This window comes from Adiantum capillus-veneris, chromosome 10 (genome assembly GCF_014529385.1).
Source record: "Adiantum capillus-veneris isolate H3 chromosome 10, ASM1452938v2, whole genome shotgun sequence".
NCBI lineage: Eukaryota > Viridiplantae > Streptophyta > Polypodiopsida > Polypodiales > Pteridaceae > Adiantum > Adiantum capillus-veneris.
The window spans coordinates 19,026,990-19,046,679 of record NC_140940.1 but is presented as its reverse complement, the minus strand read 5'-3'; the positions used below and the strand labels follow the sequence as shown (position 1 = coordinate 19,046,679).

At 38.9% G+C, this 19,690-nt stretch overlaps 1 pseudogene; it reads left to right on the top strand.

The window, feature by feature from the left end:
- The window catches only part of LOC147448517 (uncharacterized), a 64,983-nt pseudogene extending 60,025 nt beyond the window's left edge, over window positions 1–4,958 (top strand).
- Window positions 4,959–19,690: the final 14,732 nt, after the last annotated feature.

Here is a 19,690-nt window from a genome sequence, read left to right as displayed (position 1 = left end):
TTTGATGATTTTGTGGGTGTTCCCCTAAGCGAGGAAATACGAAGGAGAAGCACAGGGGAATCATCAAGTGCTTCACTGTCAGTGGAAACAAGAGGATGGCCTAAGGAGAGGTTCAAAAACCAAAAGGGTCGTGATCGCTCAAGACGGAGCAAGTCAAGCACAAAGTCAGTTCTTGAATGTTGGAACTACGGCAAGAAGGGCCACGTCAAGAAGGATTGTTGGTCCAAGAAGAAGAAGAAGCAGACAGAGTCTCAAGACAACAAGCCAACATCGGAGGCCAATGTGGCAGGTAAAGTAGAGCAAGATGCTCTAATTCTCTCATTAGACAATGTGTCTAATTCTTGGATAGTAGATTCAGGGGCTTCATTCCATGCGACACCACACAAGCAACATTTCCAAGACTACACCAAAGGTAATTTTGGGTATGTATACTTGGGAGATGATGAGATTGTCGGCAAAGGTACAGTTTCTGTCAAAACTGCTAATGGAAATGAATGGAAGCTTAAAGATGTTATGCATGTTCCTTCTCTTCGCAAAAATATGATCTCTACAGGACAATTGGATGATGAAGGTGACAACATTGCATTTGGAAACAAAAGGTGGAAGATCTCAAAGGGATCTTTGGTGGTGGCCAAGGGAGAAAAAGTTGGTACACTTTACTTGTGTACTGTTAGCACGCAACCTTCATCCTGTGCAGCAACTACAAAAGTTGACAGTGCGGTGTGGCACTGCCGACTTGGGCATATGAGTGCCAAAGGAATGCAAATCCTTCAAACAAAGAAGCTTCTACTAGGTTTGAAAGAAGTGGACTTAGAGTTCTGTGAAGATTGTGTTTATGGTAAACAAAAGAGGGTAAAATTTTGAAAAATCAGGAAATGAAAGAAAAAATTAAAAACTTGAGTTGGTTCATTCTGATGTTTGGGGTCTTGCAAGTACACCATCACTTAGTGGCTCATTGTACTATGTAACATTCATAGACGATGCGACTAGAAAAACATGGGTTTATGTCATGAAGAATAAATCTGATGTATTTTCCATATTTCAAAGGTGGAAAGCCTTTGTGGAGAACGAAACAGGTACCAAAGTTAAATGCCTCAGATCTGACAATGGAGGCGAATATTGCAGCCAAGCTTTTGAAATCTTTTGTGCTAGCAATGGCATTCGGAGGCAAAGGACAATCCCAAGGACACCTCAACAAAATGGGATCTCGGAAAGGATGAACAAGACAATCATGGAGCGAGCACGAAGCATGCGGCTACATGCAGGCCTACCTCTTGAGCTTTGGGCGGATGCTGTAAGTACGTCTGTGTACTTAATCAATCGGTCACCCTCAACGGCATTGGATGGGGGAGTTCCAGAAGATGCATGGACACGTAAACCGGTGAATTATGCATTTCTCAAAGTGTTTGGGTGTGAGGCTTTCATGCACATAGATAGAAGCCTAAGATCAAAGCTAGATGCAAAGTCCAAAAAGTGTTTCTTCATTGGCTATGGAGAAGGTGACTTTGGGTATCGCCTATGGAATCCTGGAGATGGTAAAATCTTAAGGAGTAGGGATGTAATTTTTAACGAACAAAATATGTACAGAGATTATTTGAAAAGAAAAAAAACAAAAGAAACAGGTGATGAGTACATGGAGCTTGAGGACGGTGAAGAATCAAGGACTCCAAACGGTGACAATGTGCAACAACGTCAACCAAATGAGGAGCCTCAACCTATTCCCCGAATATCTACAAGAGAAAGTAGCCCTCTAGAAAGGTTTGTTCCTTCCTTCAACCATCTCTTGATCTCAGATTTTGGAGAGCCGGAATCATACGAAGAAGCTATGAAACATGAATCCAAAGAAGAATGGACAAAGAGCATGCAAGTGGAGATGGACTCACTACATCGCAACCAAACATGAGAATTGGTTGAGTTGCCTAAAGGTAAGCGGGCACTTCAAAACAAATGGGTGTACAAGGTGAAGGAAGAAGAAGGTGGGAACAAAAGGTACAAGTCTAGGCTTGTGGTAAAAGGGTTTTCTCAAAAGAAAGGTATTGACTTCAATGAAATATTTTCTCCTGTTGTAAAAATGAACTCAATTAGGCTTGTATTAAGCCTTGGCTACTCATGATCTAAATCTCGAGCAAATGGATGTACATACGGCATTCCCTCACGGTGACTTAGAGGAGGAAATCTACATGCTTCAACTAAAGGGGTATGAAGTAAAAGGTAAGGAGAAAATGGTTTGTAGATTAAAGAAGAGCTTGTATGGTTTAAAGCAAGCATCAAGACAATGGTACTTGAAGTTTGATCGATGGATGTTGAATCGTGGATTCACAAGATGCAACTCGGATCACTGCGTCTACACGAAGAATTTTGGAGATGGGAAATTCATCATCCTAATGTTGTATGTTGTTGACATGTTAATTGCAAGTGCTAACATGCAGGACATCAAAGACCTAAAAGAGGAGCTGTCTAAATCTTTTTCAATGAAAGATTTAGGTGCTGCAAAGAGGATACTTGGTATGAAAATATCAAGGGACAGAACGAAGAAGACAATAAAGCTATCTCAAGAAGATTACATCAAGAAGGTACTAGAAAGGTTTGCAATGAAAAATGCAAAACTAGTTTCTACACCTTTGGCTGGTCATTTTAAACTAACGAAGGATATGTGTCCAAAGACACAAGAGGAGAAAGCCTATATGTCTAAAGTTCCATATGCTGTAGCGGTAGGTTCTCTAATGTATGCTATGGTTTGGACAAGGCCAGACATTGCACATGCAGTGGGAGTTGTAAGTAGGTTCATGGACAACCCAGGTAAAGAGCACTAGCAAGCTGTGAAGTGGATACTTAGGTATCTAAAAGGGACAACAACAAATGCTTTGTATTTTGAAGGAACTGATATTTTCCTAGAAGGGTATGCTGATGCAGATATGGCAGGTGACAAAGATACTCGAAGGAGCACTAGTGGCTATGTGTTCACGGTTGGAGGCACAGTAGTAAGCTAGGCTTCAAAGCTGCAGAAAGTGGTTTCACTTTCTACCACGGAAGCAGAGTATGTAGCAATGACGGAGGCAAGCAAAGAAATTATGTGGCTTCACATATTCTTTGAAGAGCTTGGATTCAAGCAAGACAATTGTGTCTTGTATAGTGATAGCCAAAGCGCTATCCATCTTGCGAAGAACTCAGCCTTTCATTCAAGGACAAAGCACATTGAGGTGAGATATCACTTCATACGCACTCTTTTGGAAGAGGGACAGCTAAAACTAGGAAAGGTGCATACAAGTGAAAATCCTGTAGACATGTTTACAAAGGTGGTCAACAAGGAGAATTTGAGCTTTTGCTCATCTTCAATCGGCATTCAAGGATAAGAAGCCAGAATGGAAAGCAGTCATCACAGGTTTGGTTTGGAGATCACTCTCCAGGTGGGAGATTGTTAAGTATGGAGCCCGATTTACCCTTGTAATTTTCTGTGGTAAAAGCACACATTTGTAAGGCCCCCATTATGAGGAGAATCCATCGTGCGTAAAGGTAAATCACTCACCGGAAACCAAAATTTTCACACAGTCAAAAACCAGTGTTCGGAAAACAACCGTCGGTTGGCCGATAGTCAATGGCCGGTGGCCGATGGTCGGAAGTCAATGGCCGGTGGGGCCGGTGGCCGAATTCAAAAGCGGACTTGTCTTCTCAAGGGCGGCCACACATGGACGGATTGGAGGGTCTGATTTGAACTTATTCGCACAAGGACAGCTACACATGGCTGCCTCTCATAAGAGAGGGCATCCCTTTTGGCCTATAAAAGGAGGCCATTTCTACACACATTTGATAGTGTGAAGTTGATGCAACAAGGCGAGTGTGAGGTGGTGAGAGTGAAGCAAGGCGGGAGCTCTAGTAAGGGTTTAATCCCTTTGTAAACTACTTCTTCTTTTGAAGTGCTAAACCCACTGAGTGGCTACTTTCCCGTGGACATAGCCCACATTGGGTGAACCACGTATATCGTGTGTACTCTCTCTCTCTCTCTCTACTCTATAATCTCTTGTGTGTGAAATCTATCTCTCTCCATTAATTAATCTACTCAAATATCTATTTAGATACGTCTTATTTCCTAACAGAGAGCCATATGCTTACACTGGAAAGAGTGATTTTGTGGTGAAGGTGAGTTTCAACAAAAATTGCATAATGTACCTCTTTATAGTGAATATAGATTTTTATACATGTTCCATTGACATTTAATATATTATACATTAAATGATATTTATGTCTTTTTTTTTAAATTTGGCAGGAGAATACATTTCATGTGCTTCTTTTAAAAAGACCTGGTTGCACACCATTGCTTCATTTTGAAGGAGGCAATGCAATAGGAAAAGAGCTCCAACAAAGTTTGGACTCTTATATCCTTCAACATTTTCTTCCATCATCACAATGCTCTAAACAAGCAGGCAATATAGGAAGTTGGCGAGGAGGAATTGAGAAAAGTCTAGTTTTCATGCTCATGTTTGTAGAGTTTCTAACTACCTCAAATAGCACTGTCTTGGAGCTTGGAGCTGGGACGGGACCAGTTTTAAGAGCATGTCTACATACAGGAAGGTGGTGTCTTGGAATGGAGAATGATCATTCCATTATTGAGAATCATCTTCAACCATTGATAGCTTCTTACTTTGTGGATGTGGGAGCCTCCTCCTCATATGTACCAATGGAGGATGATGATATTGAGCTCTTTGACTTTCAAGTGCCCACAGATTGGTAATTTCTAACTAAAAACATCATTGTAGTCTCCATAACAATTCTTTACATGGTTGATATATAGCCTTAGAAATATGTCTTTGCCATGTTATGTTGCAGATATGGCAAGATTCATGTACCAAAGAGATGACCATTTTGATCGACCATTGGTGGAAAAGCGAAGGACACGATCGATTTTTGTTGATGACCTTGCTTTGCATAGTGATGATACTACAAGTAATGAAGCTTTATAGAGCTCAATTTTTTGTATTGCTAGGATTTTGGTGTTGGACATTATGGTTTGATTTGACATGATATTTTCTATGTATCTTCACTTGCTCATGATAGCTTTGATTGGAATATGGTATAGCTTTGAAAAATTGCATGAATTTCATATTATTGACAAGCATCATTTGGATATATTTTCATCATCATTTTTATTATAATTAGTGCATTTTGATATGTTAGCATTTTGATCTCTCTCTCTCTCTCTCTCTCTCTCTCTCTCTCTCTCTCTCTCTCTCTCTCGCCCATAGTTGCCAGTCATCACAACAGTGGGTATTGCTAGGGCCAATTAAGATGGAGGTCCTACAAGTCTTATGAAGGTTATAGGGTGGTTGGGCTGTATTAAAAGCGCTTTTGGGTGGTACGTAGGGCACCAGGGTACATGCATGTTAGAGGGCAGAAAGACCAAGTATCTAGGTCGCCTGAAAGGTAGTGTTGGGAGGTATGCAAGGCAAGGTCGGCGCACAAATTAGAGGCTGCCTTGGCAAAGGGTTTGGTGTTTTAGGTCAGTGAGAGGGCGGCAAGATAGGCCTCGACCAATAGACTCGACAGATATTAGCATCATCATAATTATCATAATTAGTGTATTTGGACAAGTTAACTTTGAAAAAATCACACGGAGTTTCATGTTATTGACAAGCATCATTGTAAACTCGATAATGTTCATTGCTAAAGTAATGCTTTTAAGATGATTTCAAAAAACATAAATAATAGAAGCAAAAAAATCACAAATTTATATTATAAAAGTCTTCTTGTGCTATCTTCACATTTTACATCAAATATCCAATTATACAATAACGTATTTACATAATATTGTAACCAATTTTCCTAACATATATATTTCTAATAGAAATTTATAACTAGACAATATGATTACTTCGAAGCTCGTTATTTCTAGCTCGGATGTTTTAGCTCGTTGAACTAACATACCCATTTATTTGCATTTTTTTTTCAAATTTGAGAACTGATTGGTTATGTGTTAAATCGTGTATAAATTAATATAATATTTCCACAATGGCTATTAATTGCCATATTTGTGTGAAAGCGTCCACTAGCTTCCGTAGCACACCTCTCTTACTTTTCACGATGTCTGACAATCTTGAGAATAAAATCAAGTCTGCGTGGGATGCCATGGAAGCCATTCCCAATGGAGAAGCATTGTATGGAGCCGACCCGGGGGATTCACTCTATATATAAAATGGAACGCCACCTGCGAGCGGACAACTTTGATAAAACCCCTATACACAACTCATATTAGGGAATATGACCCCCCTTTCTACGCTTATACAACAATCCATGCAAAAAACTATCATACCCCTATCTTACATATAAAATTTAGGTCTTACATTATCTAAATGAGTAAAACTAGTCAAAGAGCATGTAGCATAGCGACTCGCAAAGTACTAAGGAGCCACTTCTATTGATAACTAGATGTACCCTCGATGTGTCTTAGTTTGACTTTGAAACTATGTGCGTGATTAGCCTGCACTCTACCTACTCGTCCAATTTTGGTCCAATTTTGACCCATCTAAATTACTCAAAAACCATGGTTATAAAGTTTTGCTACGTTCTCCATGTAAATTTGCATCTATATAAACTCAGCAAATGGACTATATACAAAGAAATGCTTGTTCTTGCATGTATCTTTGTAGCTATTGACTCACAAGTTCCTTGCGGCATTGATAGAGGCCATACACATTGATTGTTGCCTTTAGAGCCTCCCTAAAGTAGTCGGCTTGAACAAGAAGGAACAATTTGCTTTCTCTTGCTGGAAGAAGATTGGGCTCATCACAGAGGAGGATAAGGAGGAAGTGACACAGCAGATAGGGAACGTGGTGAATCTTCATTTTCCGCTCAAAGGCAACACATCTACTCCTAAAACTGGGCCTTCCAGAAGATGAACGCATCTTGCCTATGTAATACAAGTGCAATAAAATGGATTTACACTTATCACTGCACAATTGGGTTAAAATAGCTTTTATATATTGAATTGGTTGCATGGGTGGGCTACAATCCTTCACTGGGTACAAGTAGTCCTCAATTGAGTGATTATATTGAAGATTTATTTGCGTTAGTTCATGCATTGGTTTATACAGAGATTCCATTATGTATTACGGTAGATTATGAGTGCATGAAATGACCAATCATATATTTTATTGCTTTCGTTTGTTTTTTTGTAGCAAATGAAATTAGATGTGTCTTATTGTTTGCAAATCAAAGTGGACATTTAAATAATCATTATAATAATAATTGCATTGAAAGATTTATAGCATTGTTATGCCATGCATAGACTGCATTGCAATGTGTATGGTTGCTCACAATATAGGTGATCGATATGTGGATTGACTAGCGTGCATTGAAAATCTCATATTGTGCATCATGGATACTTTCATATTGAATGGGTTTTAAATTTTAATATAGATTGAAAATAAGAAAAATGTTTCAAAAACTAAACATCGGGTTCTTTTGTCTTCAAATTTAATTTAAAAGCAATGGAGCAAAATGTGGGCACAAGTGGTACGAAGAAGCCAAAGAATTAAAAAGCTCCTAGCAAAGAGTGGGATTATTCTCACAACATATGCGGCCAATATATGGAGTGGCAATGTAAATTTTGTCACACAACAAAATCAAGCAGTGCACCACGTATTAGGGATCATTTTCTGGGTAGCGTTAAAAAGAGTTGTAAGAAATGTAAACATCCTCAAGCACCTGCAGTTGCAAAGCGACAACAGATATATAGCTCTGTGGCCTCGAGTCAAGAGTTCTGAGAGCCAAATATTAACTCTGCAGATCCTGTACTAACACCAACTAACCGTGGAGAACAACCTGCACAAGGAGAGGAAATTCCAGGTAGTGTTCCTTTTAAGCATCACAATGAAGGTGGACTTAGTCAAATGCGTCAAAAATCATTACATCAAAGGTTTCAAGTGCAGTCTCTAGAAGAAGCACAAATTGCACTCGCCAAAGTAATATTCTTTATTGGAAGTTCTTTGGTCATGGTAGATTGCAATCATTGGAAGTCTTCTTGGAAGAAAATTGGTGAGTTTGGTCCAAGATTTTTAGCTCCTTCTTATCACACAATAAGAAATGTTTTCTTGGACAAATGTTACATCGAAGTCAAAGAGCATGTTGACAAAATAATACTTGGGAATATTTCGCTTTCAGGATGTATGATTGTGAGTGGTGGACTGGTCAAATGTTCAAAGAAGATCGCTGATCAATGTAATGCTGGTTTGTCCAAGGGGAGAAACGTTAAAAAAGGTGATTGATAGTTCTGGTGCAATTAAAAGTGGCAAATATATTTTTGAGGTCTTGATTAATGTAATTAAAGAAATTGGTGCAGAACATGTCATTCTAGTAGTCATGGACAACACAAAGAATTGTAAAAACGTTAGTAAATTAATAAAGACATGCTTTCTACACATTTTTCCAATGGTTGTAATACGCACAGCTTAAACTTAGTGCTGAAAGATTGGTACACTAGTGAAGAAACCACATGGTTCACCAGAATAATTGATACAACATGTCACGTTGTGAAAATTATCTTGAAACGACAAAGAGTGCTCGATTTGTATAGGATGCACATGTCAGTGACGTTGAAACTTCCTGCTGAAACTTGGTTTTGCACACACTTTTATACCTTGGAATCACTTCTCTACAATAAATGCAATGTGATTGACACATTCAATTGCGCGGCCTTTGATGAATGGTAGCTTGAGCAGAAAGAAAAAGTGAAAAAAAAATACATGTCTATGTGGCAGTGTAAACAAGGCTTCTTGGTGGAGGAGTGTAATGGGCGCATACCATGTAATGATGCCCGTTATGTTCACAATCCGCAACCTTGATAAGAGGGTGACAAACTTAGACAAAGTGTGGATGACATGGTGGTCAGTCCAACAAAGTCTTGAAAATCCTGAAGAGCTGAAAGAGTCTGTAGTAGAGAAGGAGTGGCGATTACCATTCTCTGGCAAACAGTGAAAATTTTTGCCCAAGTATTTTTATAAAAGGTGGAAGAGTGCTCATAGTCCACTCCATAGCGTTACTTAAATGCTCAATCAAGAGTACTGGAATTTAGATATGATGTCCAATACAGAGGTGGTAAACGATTTCTATCACGTGGTCAACACGTTCTACTCCGACGTTCAGGATCAAATTGATTGCATCAGAGAAATGAGTGCATTTAGATTAAAAGAAGGTTCTTTTGTGAATGATTTTGTATAGGTAATTGCAAAAGATCAACCTGCATGGAACTAGTGGATGATGAATGGTGGAGAGCATTACTCTACCTTACGTCCCCTTGCAATTGAAGTACTGGCACAATTTGCAGCAAACTCAAGTACAGAGAGAAACTGGAGTATATACAAGTATGTTCAGAGCACTATTCGTAATAGATTGTTAGCAAACAGAGCAAAAAAAATAGTGTATACGTTTTGCAATGAAAAGATATTGAATCACATCGAAAGTGCTGGCTACGAGGAGGAAATGCCAACCTGGTTGTATGATTGTCAAAACAAAGACGAAGAAGAGTCCAATGTTGGTGTATCTCAATGCACTATAGACGGAATAGAAGAGAATTTGATAATAGATATGGAGGTTGAGCTACAAGGAGAACCACAACACTCAGACTTAGAACTAGATAACAACTCAACGAATTCAATATAGCTTGAGAGTAGAACGAGTAAATGTCAAAAAACATTGTAAAAGACCTTGTATTCAAATGTGTTTTGAGCAATTACAATGCTTCATATTTGCGATTATACATAGTTTGTCGATCTCAATTTTGTCTCTCTGAAGTAGCATTTTGCTTATTAAACAAATTTCTAATTGTGCTAGGGGTTTCTGGGTAGGCTTGCTTGTATTTATATTCGTTTTCCATGCAAAACATAATATATATTTCTTGTGGAATATCTTGTGAACAGATTGCACATCGACTTCTATTTTTCATTAAACGAATAAGACAAACAAAATGATAATAATGACCACATGTCAATGTATAATATCCACTCCATCCATCAAAATTTTGTAGCAAACTGGACATTGGGAAGATGAGGATATATCTCAAGTAGACGAGGGGACCAAATGTGGATGCATGACAAGGTGGCTGATGTCCCTTGTACAGGTTTTGGATTCACTCGCTGTGTCAGATTTTGAACTTCTTGGCTTAAGTGGTGAATGCTTTTCTCCATCCAGACTTGTGAGGGTTTGGGTGTCTGGGTGGCTATAGAAAGCCATGTTATTTTTGCATCTTTCACTACCCAATTGTGTCGTTAAATATCCTTCTCTCTCTTTAATTATAGGTCAACACCTTCTACTATCAATTCCAGCTCATCTCAGGTGAAAGTGACACAACTCTCCCTTAAATCATGAGTGGCAACAGTTGTCTCCTTTGATGAGAAGTCTACTGGTCGCTGTTGCACAAAGTGAACATATAACATTTTTGCAAAATATAGCGCACAATCTACATTGTGCATGGGATGGCCATAAACCTCCAAATAAATCCTCTCTGCATTTTCTCTGATCGCATCATGGTTGCACTTCAAAACCATCCACCTTCCTTTCTTGATCTCTTCATCCTCACATGGCCATATTGTGTTGATCATGTCCTTTGTCACTTCTTTATCGATCTCTTTCCATTGCAGGTGGTTTGGATTTGCCCATTTTGAGAGTCGTCGAGCACGTTGCTTGTTGTGCTACTGACATACCTTGTGCTAGAGACTTCATGCACTAAAATGCATTAATAGCCGCTCGTTGTTGATCATCGGTCAGTGATTGGGTGCCAATATCTTGTTCCTCATCAACCATTTTCTCTTAGATCTGCAATTAACAGATAGACAAATATTCAATATCATTGGCAAATATATATTCTCACTATTCAACAATCTCACAGATGCACAAGATAGCAACTTCTCGTTCACTACAAAAGACGTCAAAATCCACTAAATCAAACCATAACAAATGCGACTAATTGAACCACAAGGCAAATTTGAAATACTGACACTCAACATGACAAATTTTAAATGAATAAAGATAATTGACTCAATTAGGTGAACCACTTCAAACCAGATAATACACTTCAGTAAAAAATAGAATACCCTGGACAAGAAATATGTATATCATAGAAATGTTGAAATCGGATAAAATGATGGTGCAAGTTCAACAAGGGGATGTTGGATAGGGTTAGGGTCTGTCTTTAAATGTTCTTTGAAAAATATCAACACGTCAGAAGCATTTCTTCTTTGTTCCCACTCTTTTAACTTCATCCAACCATCCCTTTTAATCCGAATAGCCCTCATAACATCTTTGTCCGGGTGGTGAAAAACTTCTTTTGGAAAATAAACTTTTTGGCTGCACTCCAAAAATCAGTCATCATGTCGAGTAGGTATCCCAATGCATAAATGTCTCTCTCTTATGTGCAAAGTGGATTGTATAGTTTGGGAGCAATCCACGATCGCTTAGCCATCTAGGTATTCCCTGCTCTCTATGCATCCAAAACTATAGAGTCCAGCTGTGCGCTTGGATGCAGATAACTAATTTTCATACGCTTAGCTGGTGTTCTAAGCATGATACCCCAATCAATGATGCCAACGTGGGGTTTAGTGGCGCGAGTAAAGTCCAACATTATGTTGAATAGATGCAGGTCACTGTGCACTATACCGGCCGAGTGGGCAACCGCAACACCGTCGATTAAGGCATGAAAAATGGATGGAATTTGCTGGATCACTGCTTTGATCCGCATCGTGTCTATCTATTATACAAGAAGATTTGCTATAGGCAATGACCTCCAGCCGTGTTGTAGCTTGTGCATGTGTCGTTTGAACAATCTTTGAGCGAATGGTAACTGGCACATCATGTCACCCATGGTACACCCATTGTAGTATGGGAATATTATGATCCAAGGAGCTTCATAGTAAAGTCAATGTACCTTACAATGGAGGGGTGAAGCATTTGCATTCCTTGCTCTGTCTGAAAGTTGTCAAATTTCACCTCACTCCCTCCCTTGTAACATTTTCCCACATATGTAATGTGGTATGGGGAAAAAGAGATGCCTTTGATGGTGTACAATGTGCACACACCAAAGGAGCCTGCTCCAATCCTCATACCTTCTACCAAGGATTTGTGAGGGATGCCAAAAAGATGAGCGCACTTTGCACTCAAATCCATGCGCATGATTGTGCCGGTGTCGTTGGCATCGGATCGACCTCCCAAAGCTGCTTGCGTATCTTGGGCCATGTTCAATCTCTTGGGTAAGGCTACTTGGTCCTGCGCTTTCACATGCTTCATCATTATCTTTTGTTATTCCCACAATTTATCCCAAAGCTCTAATTTTGACATGTCGCAAGCAGGTGGGATATCTTCCTTTTATATTGCCCAACACTGTCCTAACCTTGTGGTGGGGGTCAAATTCTTGAATCTCTGCTGGAATCAACAACTCGTATTGGCATACAGTGGGGGTCTTTGATGAAGACATCGCTTTCACTAATCTGTTGTATGTGATCATCTGCACATGATGAGATTGCCAAAATACATTCTTTACGAATGGCATGCATAATACTTTTCTTTTGATCTGGTGTCATATTTGCACTGAACAATAAAAAAAAGCATATCAAATACAAATTCATGGTTGCGAATGACACGAACACTCTCACACTATTTTAGGCAAACCCTTAACCACCACTTGAAGACTTTCAGAAATGTGCAAGGAAATATTGATAAAAATTGAAAACAATCTTCACTTAAAATTGTAGTCTATTACACATGTAAAATGAAGATCAAACAAGTGGCTTATAAGAACTTAATTCAAATCAAACAATACATGTTAACAGTCTAGCACATTTCAACATATATTGAAATTTTAACTTATATTTTCCTCCGTGCACACATACTAGTTCAAAAAAAGTACACACCGACTTAAAAACTTTAAAAACATTTAAAACATTAGAAGTATACAAATTGGACTAGCAAATTGAGTTAACACACTTTTTTACATAGAATTTTTGTAAATGTAGCAATCAAAAAAGCAATGATAATTGATGCTCGTTAAAAAGATACAAAAGAATATTTAACATGCAGATTGTGTGCAAATTCTTTTTTACAAAGAATTTATGTAAGTGAAGCATTAAAAATAGCGATAATGCTTGAGGTCCTTTAAAAAGATAAAAAAGAATATTTAACATGCAATTTGTGTGCAAATACTTTTTTGCATATAATTTATATAAATGAAGCATTTAAAATAGCGATGATTGATGAATAAAGTATTCTGTTTTAATATGATTAGCTAGTATATAATTTCATATGGACAATTAAAAACAACAAAATCAAACAATTCATACATTTTATATATGAAATACTCTTCACAGTCGTGTTACCGATCAAGTATCTCATAATTGCACATGTACATACAAATTATATGACTTTCATAAGGCCGGGTTAATGACCTAAACGCCACATTTATGCAAATATAGATGCTTCTAACAAACGACACTCTATTAGATGCGTAATCGATCGAGTGCCACCTGAATCTAAGGAGAAATAATGTCTTGCATACGAGCATCATATAGCCGCATTACCGATCGATGCCCATATGTTGTTTGGGTAAGAGGAAGGGAAGTTGACTTACTGTAAGGATACTAGATTCTTCTCATTACTGACGTAGTATCCAGACAATAAGCCAATACTTACCACAAGGACACCATCTTCCACGCATAACCGAAGTGATGCCCCCATGATAAGAATTGTTCCATAGAACAACTTACACACACACTTCCATTGTGTGGTAAGGTACCTTATCACTGCCGTGCAATACGACAAAAGGCATGCTACCAGACAACGTATACACACACACAATACATACCCGGATAGTGTGGTCAGGTACTCTATTGCTGTCGTGCGCTGCGATGTCTATAGAGCAAGCTCCCACATGACCCCCTTTCTCCCTCTCTCCTCTCGACGTACTCGCAAAGGTGCTCTCTCTCTCTCTCTCTCTCTCTCTCTCTCTCTCTCTCTCTCTCTCTCTCTCTCTCTCTCTCTCTCAAGATGAAAGCAAGAAATAACACCCAGCGGGCTAGATTGGGCCCGCATATATATAATTCTGTGAGCCCGCCGATCTTTTTAGTATTCTCGACGGGCCCGCAGGGAAAATGGAAAAGCCCGATGGGACTTTAGTGGGTTTGCAGGTCTCCCTTAACCGGATTCTTTGTGATCATGTTTAGTGTAATCATGTAAATGTGTCAATAAGACCTTGTGACAAAATTTGTCGTAATTACGTAAATATTAAATCCGTGAATGTGGCTTACTCCTCAACGATTGCATTTTTTGGCATCTTCTTGAGCTTGAGCTCAAGTCATCACCTTTAATCAAATTGTGGGTTCTACCTCAAATCCACTTGAAGAAGACATCATGCCTACAACATTCATTGTTGCTTTCCCTTTTGTAGTCTGGATTCTTAGCACAATTTTTGAGTAGATGGTCTCTCGCACATTCATCACAGAATCCAAATAATTCTATCTTTGGACCCTTGTTTGGACAACCTCTTGCCCAATGGTCACCTCCACACTCATAGCATGGACCTTCTTGTTTCATAGCCGGTGATATAGCCAATGTTTTTTATGGCCTGGTAAGAATGTTCTTTGAACCATACTCCTGATTGGCTATGAGGATGAGTGTATTCACATCCGTGGAGTACTGATTTCTTGTAGGTTGTGACATTTGTGCTGGCTGAATGTAGTTGACTACTAGGCTACTGTACCACCATTCTTAAGAGGTGGTTGGTGCCCTAGCATTTTTTGCATTTTTGGCTCAGTGCTATGCCATGGAGTGGGGTGATCCCCTCCACAAGTATTATATCTCCTCAAATGTGGTTGCCGTACATTCGGGTTCTGTTTGTAGCCTTGGTTAACTCTTCTAGTCACCTCTTCAACCACTTGATCAAAAACTTTTCATTGTAGGAGTTTTAAAATCTTGTGTTGTTGCAGATTTACTCTTTGGAGAAGAGGTACTACTAGTCACGTTGTCTATTTCTTCTCTCCGTAGGCCTTACAATTGTCAACTAGATATAGAGCTTCTCTAGTGACTTTCTCAATCGTTGCACATACTTTCAAATGTAGGTCCTTTTTTAGAGTTTCATTCACCAAGCCCTCTATGAAGAGAACTGATAATCTTTTATCTTGTAGTAGCTCTCTCATAGGGCATCTATCTATGTATTGTTTGAAGTGAAGTAGAGCTTCCTTCACTTTTGCGTCCTTTTTCTATTTGAAAGCGTAGACCTATGACACTGTGTTGTGTTTGATCCCCCTTTTTGAGAACTCCTCTACAAACTCTCCTAAGATTTGTGCTATATTTGGGTGATTGTAAGGTCTCCACCTTTCGAGCTGCAGAGGGATGAACTCAAAGTTTTACGAGAAAGCATTGGACTTACAAACACGTAAAGCACTATTTCAAAAGCAATTAAAAATGGTATTTTTGGAATCTTAAGCACAGCAAACCCCGGGCTAGAAATTTTTACACTTCGGACAAAAATTGACCCCTCTAGTCCTTCCGAAAGATTCAATGTAAATTAAATTATTAAGAAAAATTGAATTGTTGCAGTAATCATTTAAGCATAGACTTTACTAAAGGCCTCTAAGATATTTACAAGATAGTTACCAATTAAGCAAAAATAGGTTAAAATATAGCAGAATTGATATTTTAACACTAGGTTGGTAATGGGACACTTTTATGTCCTGGGACACTTTTATGTCCTGTTAAGTGACCATTTTCCTTGAATTATGTCAAGAGTTTCAAAATGAATTTTGAGGTGTTATCTGTCTAGAAAGTTGTCTCATGAGCTGAAAAAAACTTGACATTTTTTTGGAATATGAATTCCATCTTTAACCTTGTCCTTGCACAACATTTCACAACCTAAACTATGTGAAAAAACGGGTCCTGTTTTTGGCTTTTTTCATCTTTTTGCAACTATACCACTCTAGAATTCATGTTTGTGAGGTCTATAATGCTAGAGAACTCTCTTTAGTAGTCCTCAACATGTCCTGATGCTTCTAGGGAGAAATAAATGTTAAAGTTGTAAGTTATGACCAAATTACAAAAATTGTCAAATCCTGTTTTTTAGCCAATTTTAGCTCTTCTATGGTTTTTTTGGTGGCTTTCATGATATCCAAATGTAGTTTTGATTTTCTATGTCGCATATTGTAACATAAAGCTAATATTCCTTGAGTTTTGGGGCACCTAATACCCTATTTTGTATAGTAGACAACGATGGTTGATTTTTTCAATTATAGAAGAAAAACGAAACATTCTAGTATATCAAGTATAGCTTTTTCAATATTGTTACTTTCTTGTGACAACTACATGCATTTTGTAGGTACTAACCATATCTAGTCATAAGGATCAAATTTGGCTAGATATTGAATAGTTTCTATGGGATTCTACAACTCATAATGTTGAACCCAGGTTTTTCATGTTTGCTGTATTTAGCACTTCATCTTTGTCCCCAAGATTCTCCTAGGTAAGAGATGTATTATTCTTTTGACATGCTCCATGGCTCCTTATGAACTTAAAGGACAATAGGGAACTAAGAAAACATGCATATATTATTTGTATTGAGCGTGGCTATAGAAACTTTGATGATAGGTTTGTAGAATGGTAAAAATTCAATTTTTTTGTACCTATTTCTTTTGGCAAAACAAAAAATAGTGAGTGAGAAGCAATCATATGTTCTGATCACCAACCCATTGAAGTTAACTAGGGAATTTATCTCAAGTCCTACAAAAATCCCTAATCTTATTTTTATGCAACAAAACGTAAGAAATGACTGTTTTGATGAAAATGTATTAGTCCATCAACTTTGGAGGCTTGGTCTGACCAAAAGATGAGAAATTTTACAAGTTTATTATTTTTTCCATGTGTAATAGGCCTTGAACTATAACCTCATGAAAGGATTTTACAAAATGAGTGGATCTACTATGGTTTTGAAGGTTTTCCTCAAAACCCTGAAAGGACACTTTTATGTCCTGTTAGGTTATCAACCTAGTGTTAAAGTTGGCAAGTAATGGGAGGGTCATCATTGACCTGCCAAGGACTCAATTTGTCATGATAATCAATATCTAATTCTCCGAAATGATTTTCTCATATTAAACTGATTATTTAATGTAGGGAGGTACCAGGGGAGAAAAAGCTAGAATATTGGTTAAGCTAGCAGACCGGCCACAATAGGGATCCAAAGCAGGGAAAATAGGGATCAAAAGGGGGGGCCATCTGCAAAAGAGCCATGTGCAACAATGGGCTAAAAAGACCCTAAGGTTCAGCCCATTAAGACTTCCAAAATGCTAAGGTTCAAAAATTCAAAGGTTGTGTCCAAAGGTCAACCCTAGGGAAAATTGGATTCTTAGTGTGTGTACAAAAGTCTTCTTCAAAGCCTTCAAAGGAGGGGGCGAGCCCATTTAGTAGGGGATGAGAGAGAAAGCCACACACACACACACACAGGCTCCCTTTACACAAATGGAATTAGGGACACATGTCAGCTCCCTAGGCCAGATGCCCACAAGGTGTGCCCAATTCCTATTGGAAGACCCTTGAAGTGGACCAATGAGAATTAAACTAGAGTAAATCTAGTTTAATTAATTTAAAAACATTTAATAAAAGAAAACAATGAGAATTAAGTCTCCTAGAAGACTATTGGGCAGTCTCCCAAGGGGTCCAATGAGCATTCAGAAGCCCAATGGCTTGCCTGATTCCTATTGGCCAGGAGGCAAAGGGGTCCAATGAGGGTTTAGTTTAATTATTTAATTACCTAAAGCTCTCACAAAAGGGGAAAGGGGGACACATGTCAGAAGGCTATCACTTATGCTGCTTAACACCCATTGGCTTGACTTGGGGAGGTCCAATGAGGCAAAAGCCAGACCAATTTAGCAAGAAGGGCTCGCCCAAGAGAGAGAGGGGGACTGATTTTTGCAAGGCATTATCACACACACACTCACACAAGCTCATGTTTGAAGAAAGAATACTCTATCTCCTCCCAAGCTTTAATGGAGAGCTCATCACCTACTCCAAGCTTGTGAGATAGAAGCCTACATCAACACTCTCTTAGCATGTGGATGCAAATCCAACCAAGAGCCAAGCTTCAATGCATGCTCATCTTCTCTACCAAGATAATTACTAAGCTAAGCTATGCTAATATGAGTGATTATGTGAGGAGATGTACATCTTTCTCGTAAGATACTCCTTCTTCCTCTCAATCTACTCTTATACCCTGCTAGCTCTCACCATCTTCGAAGGTGTGTGAGGTCTTGGGTCTGAGAACGGGGATAATTCAAGTTGTGTTTGTTAAGTGTTTTGCTTAGTGCATGAAGTTTCCATATTCATTGCACCAGCTAGTCTTGAAGGAACACAAATAATTGTATTGTACAATGTCTCTCTTGATGGGAGAAACCATAATACAAAGCCTTTTGGAAGGGGGACCGGCTCCATGAAAATCTGGTCCTCAAGTGTTGTTAATAGCTTAATTTCTCTCTCTTTTGAAAGTATTGTTGATGCTATCTAACTAGGTGTTATGCTTTTTGTTGCTCTCTCCACCCAAGCACTCTCGTAATTCTCATTAGGAATCTATTCTAATGAAATGCCCACTATGTTCATGCTAATTTCCGCTACACATAAGTTATTAGGCCATTAAATGTTACATTGGTATCAGAGCTCAAGGTTTCTCTTTTCTTGCTCAAGAAGGGAGGTCCTCAAGCTAGCTACAAATGGTTGGTATTATTAATTTCCTGTGAGTAAGTAGAATAGGGATTTTTCAGCCTTGCACTGCGCCTGCCTTCGTGCAGTTAACGGGGCATCACCGTCGAGAGCTATGGTCTTAATAGTGGAGTCCTACGGGGCTTGCCTACGGCTTAACCACTATTGAGCTATTAGAAGCTTGACAGGAGCCGGTGCTGTTTTGGTGTCGAAAGACGCTCTCTTCTATTCCTTGCAATTAATGGTATTTGAGCCGCGGGTACAGTAGCTTGAGTGCTTTTTCTAAAGGGGTAAAGAGGAGTAGCAACTAGGGCTTGAAGTGCTAAAGTACACCTAAAAAGTTTACACCTGAAAGTTGTTAGAATGGCTGACAATAGTAAAGAGAATGAAATTAATGTTGATAACTTTGATTTTGCTCATGAGCAAGCTACTAATGATGCTTCAATGCTTGTTAACTATCTTGTTTCTAGGCGTCAACAAGCCATGGGCAATCCATCTCTCAAAAGTGAAGTGCAATGGCAGCTCCGTGCTCATGGGATTCTCGAAGCTCATCACCATGACGAGGGAACACCTAGGAAGCCTCCTTGTGAGACTACCAAAAGAGGTCTCTCTCCGATTCGGGAAGAAGAAGAGAATCCATATGAAGGGCTCAATAATTTACTTATTGATGATGCATCTCCTTCCCAAAGGAGAACTCAAGAGCCTCCACCGAAGGAATGAGAAAGAAGCGGGTCTCCCGCCACCTTGGCGGAGATGGCTCCACGAAGACGGCGGGCTAAACGCTCTCTATCACCACCAAAGCGGAGAAGACCATTATATTCTTCTCCCCACCACAATTCAAAGAGGGATGATAAAAAGAAAGAGAAGAAAAAGGCAAGAAAGAGGACACCCTCTTCTCCATATTCTTCATCCTCTTCCTCTTATGAAAGCTATGGTGAAGACGACAAAGATCAAGACAAGAAAAAGGCGAGAAAGA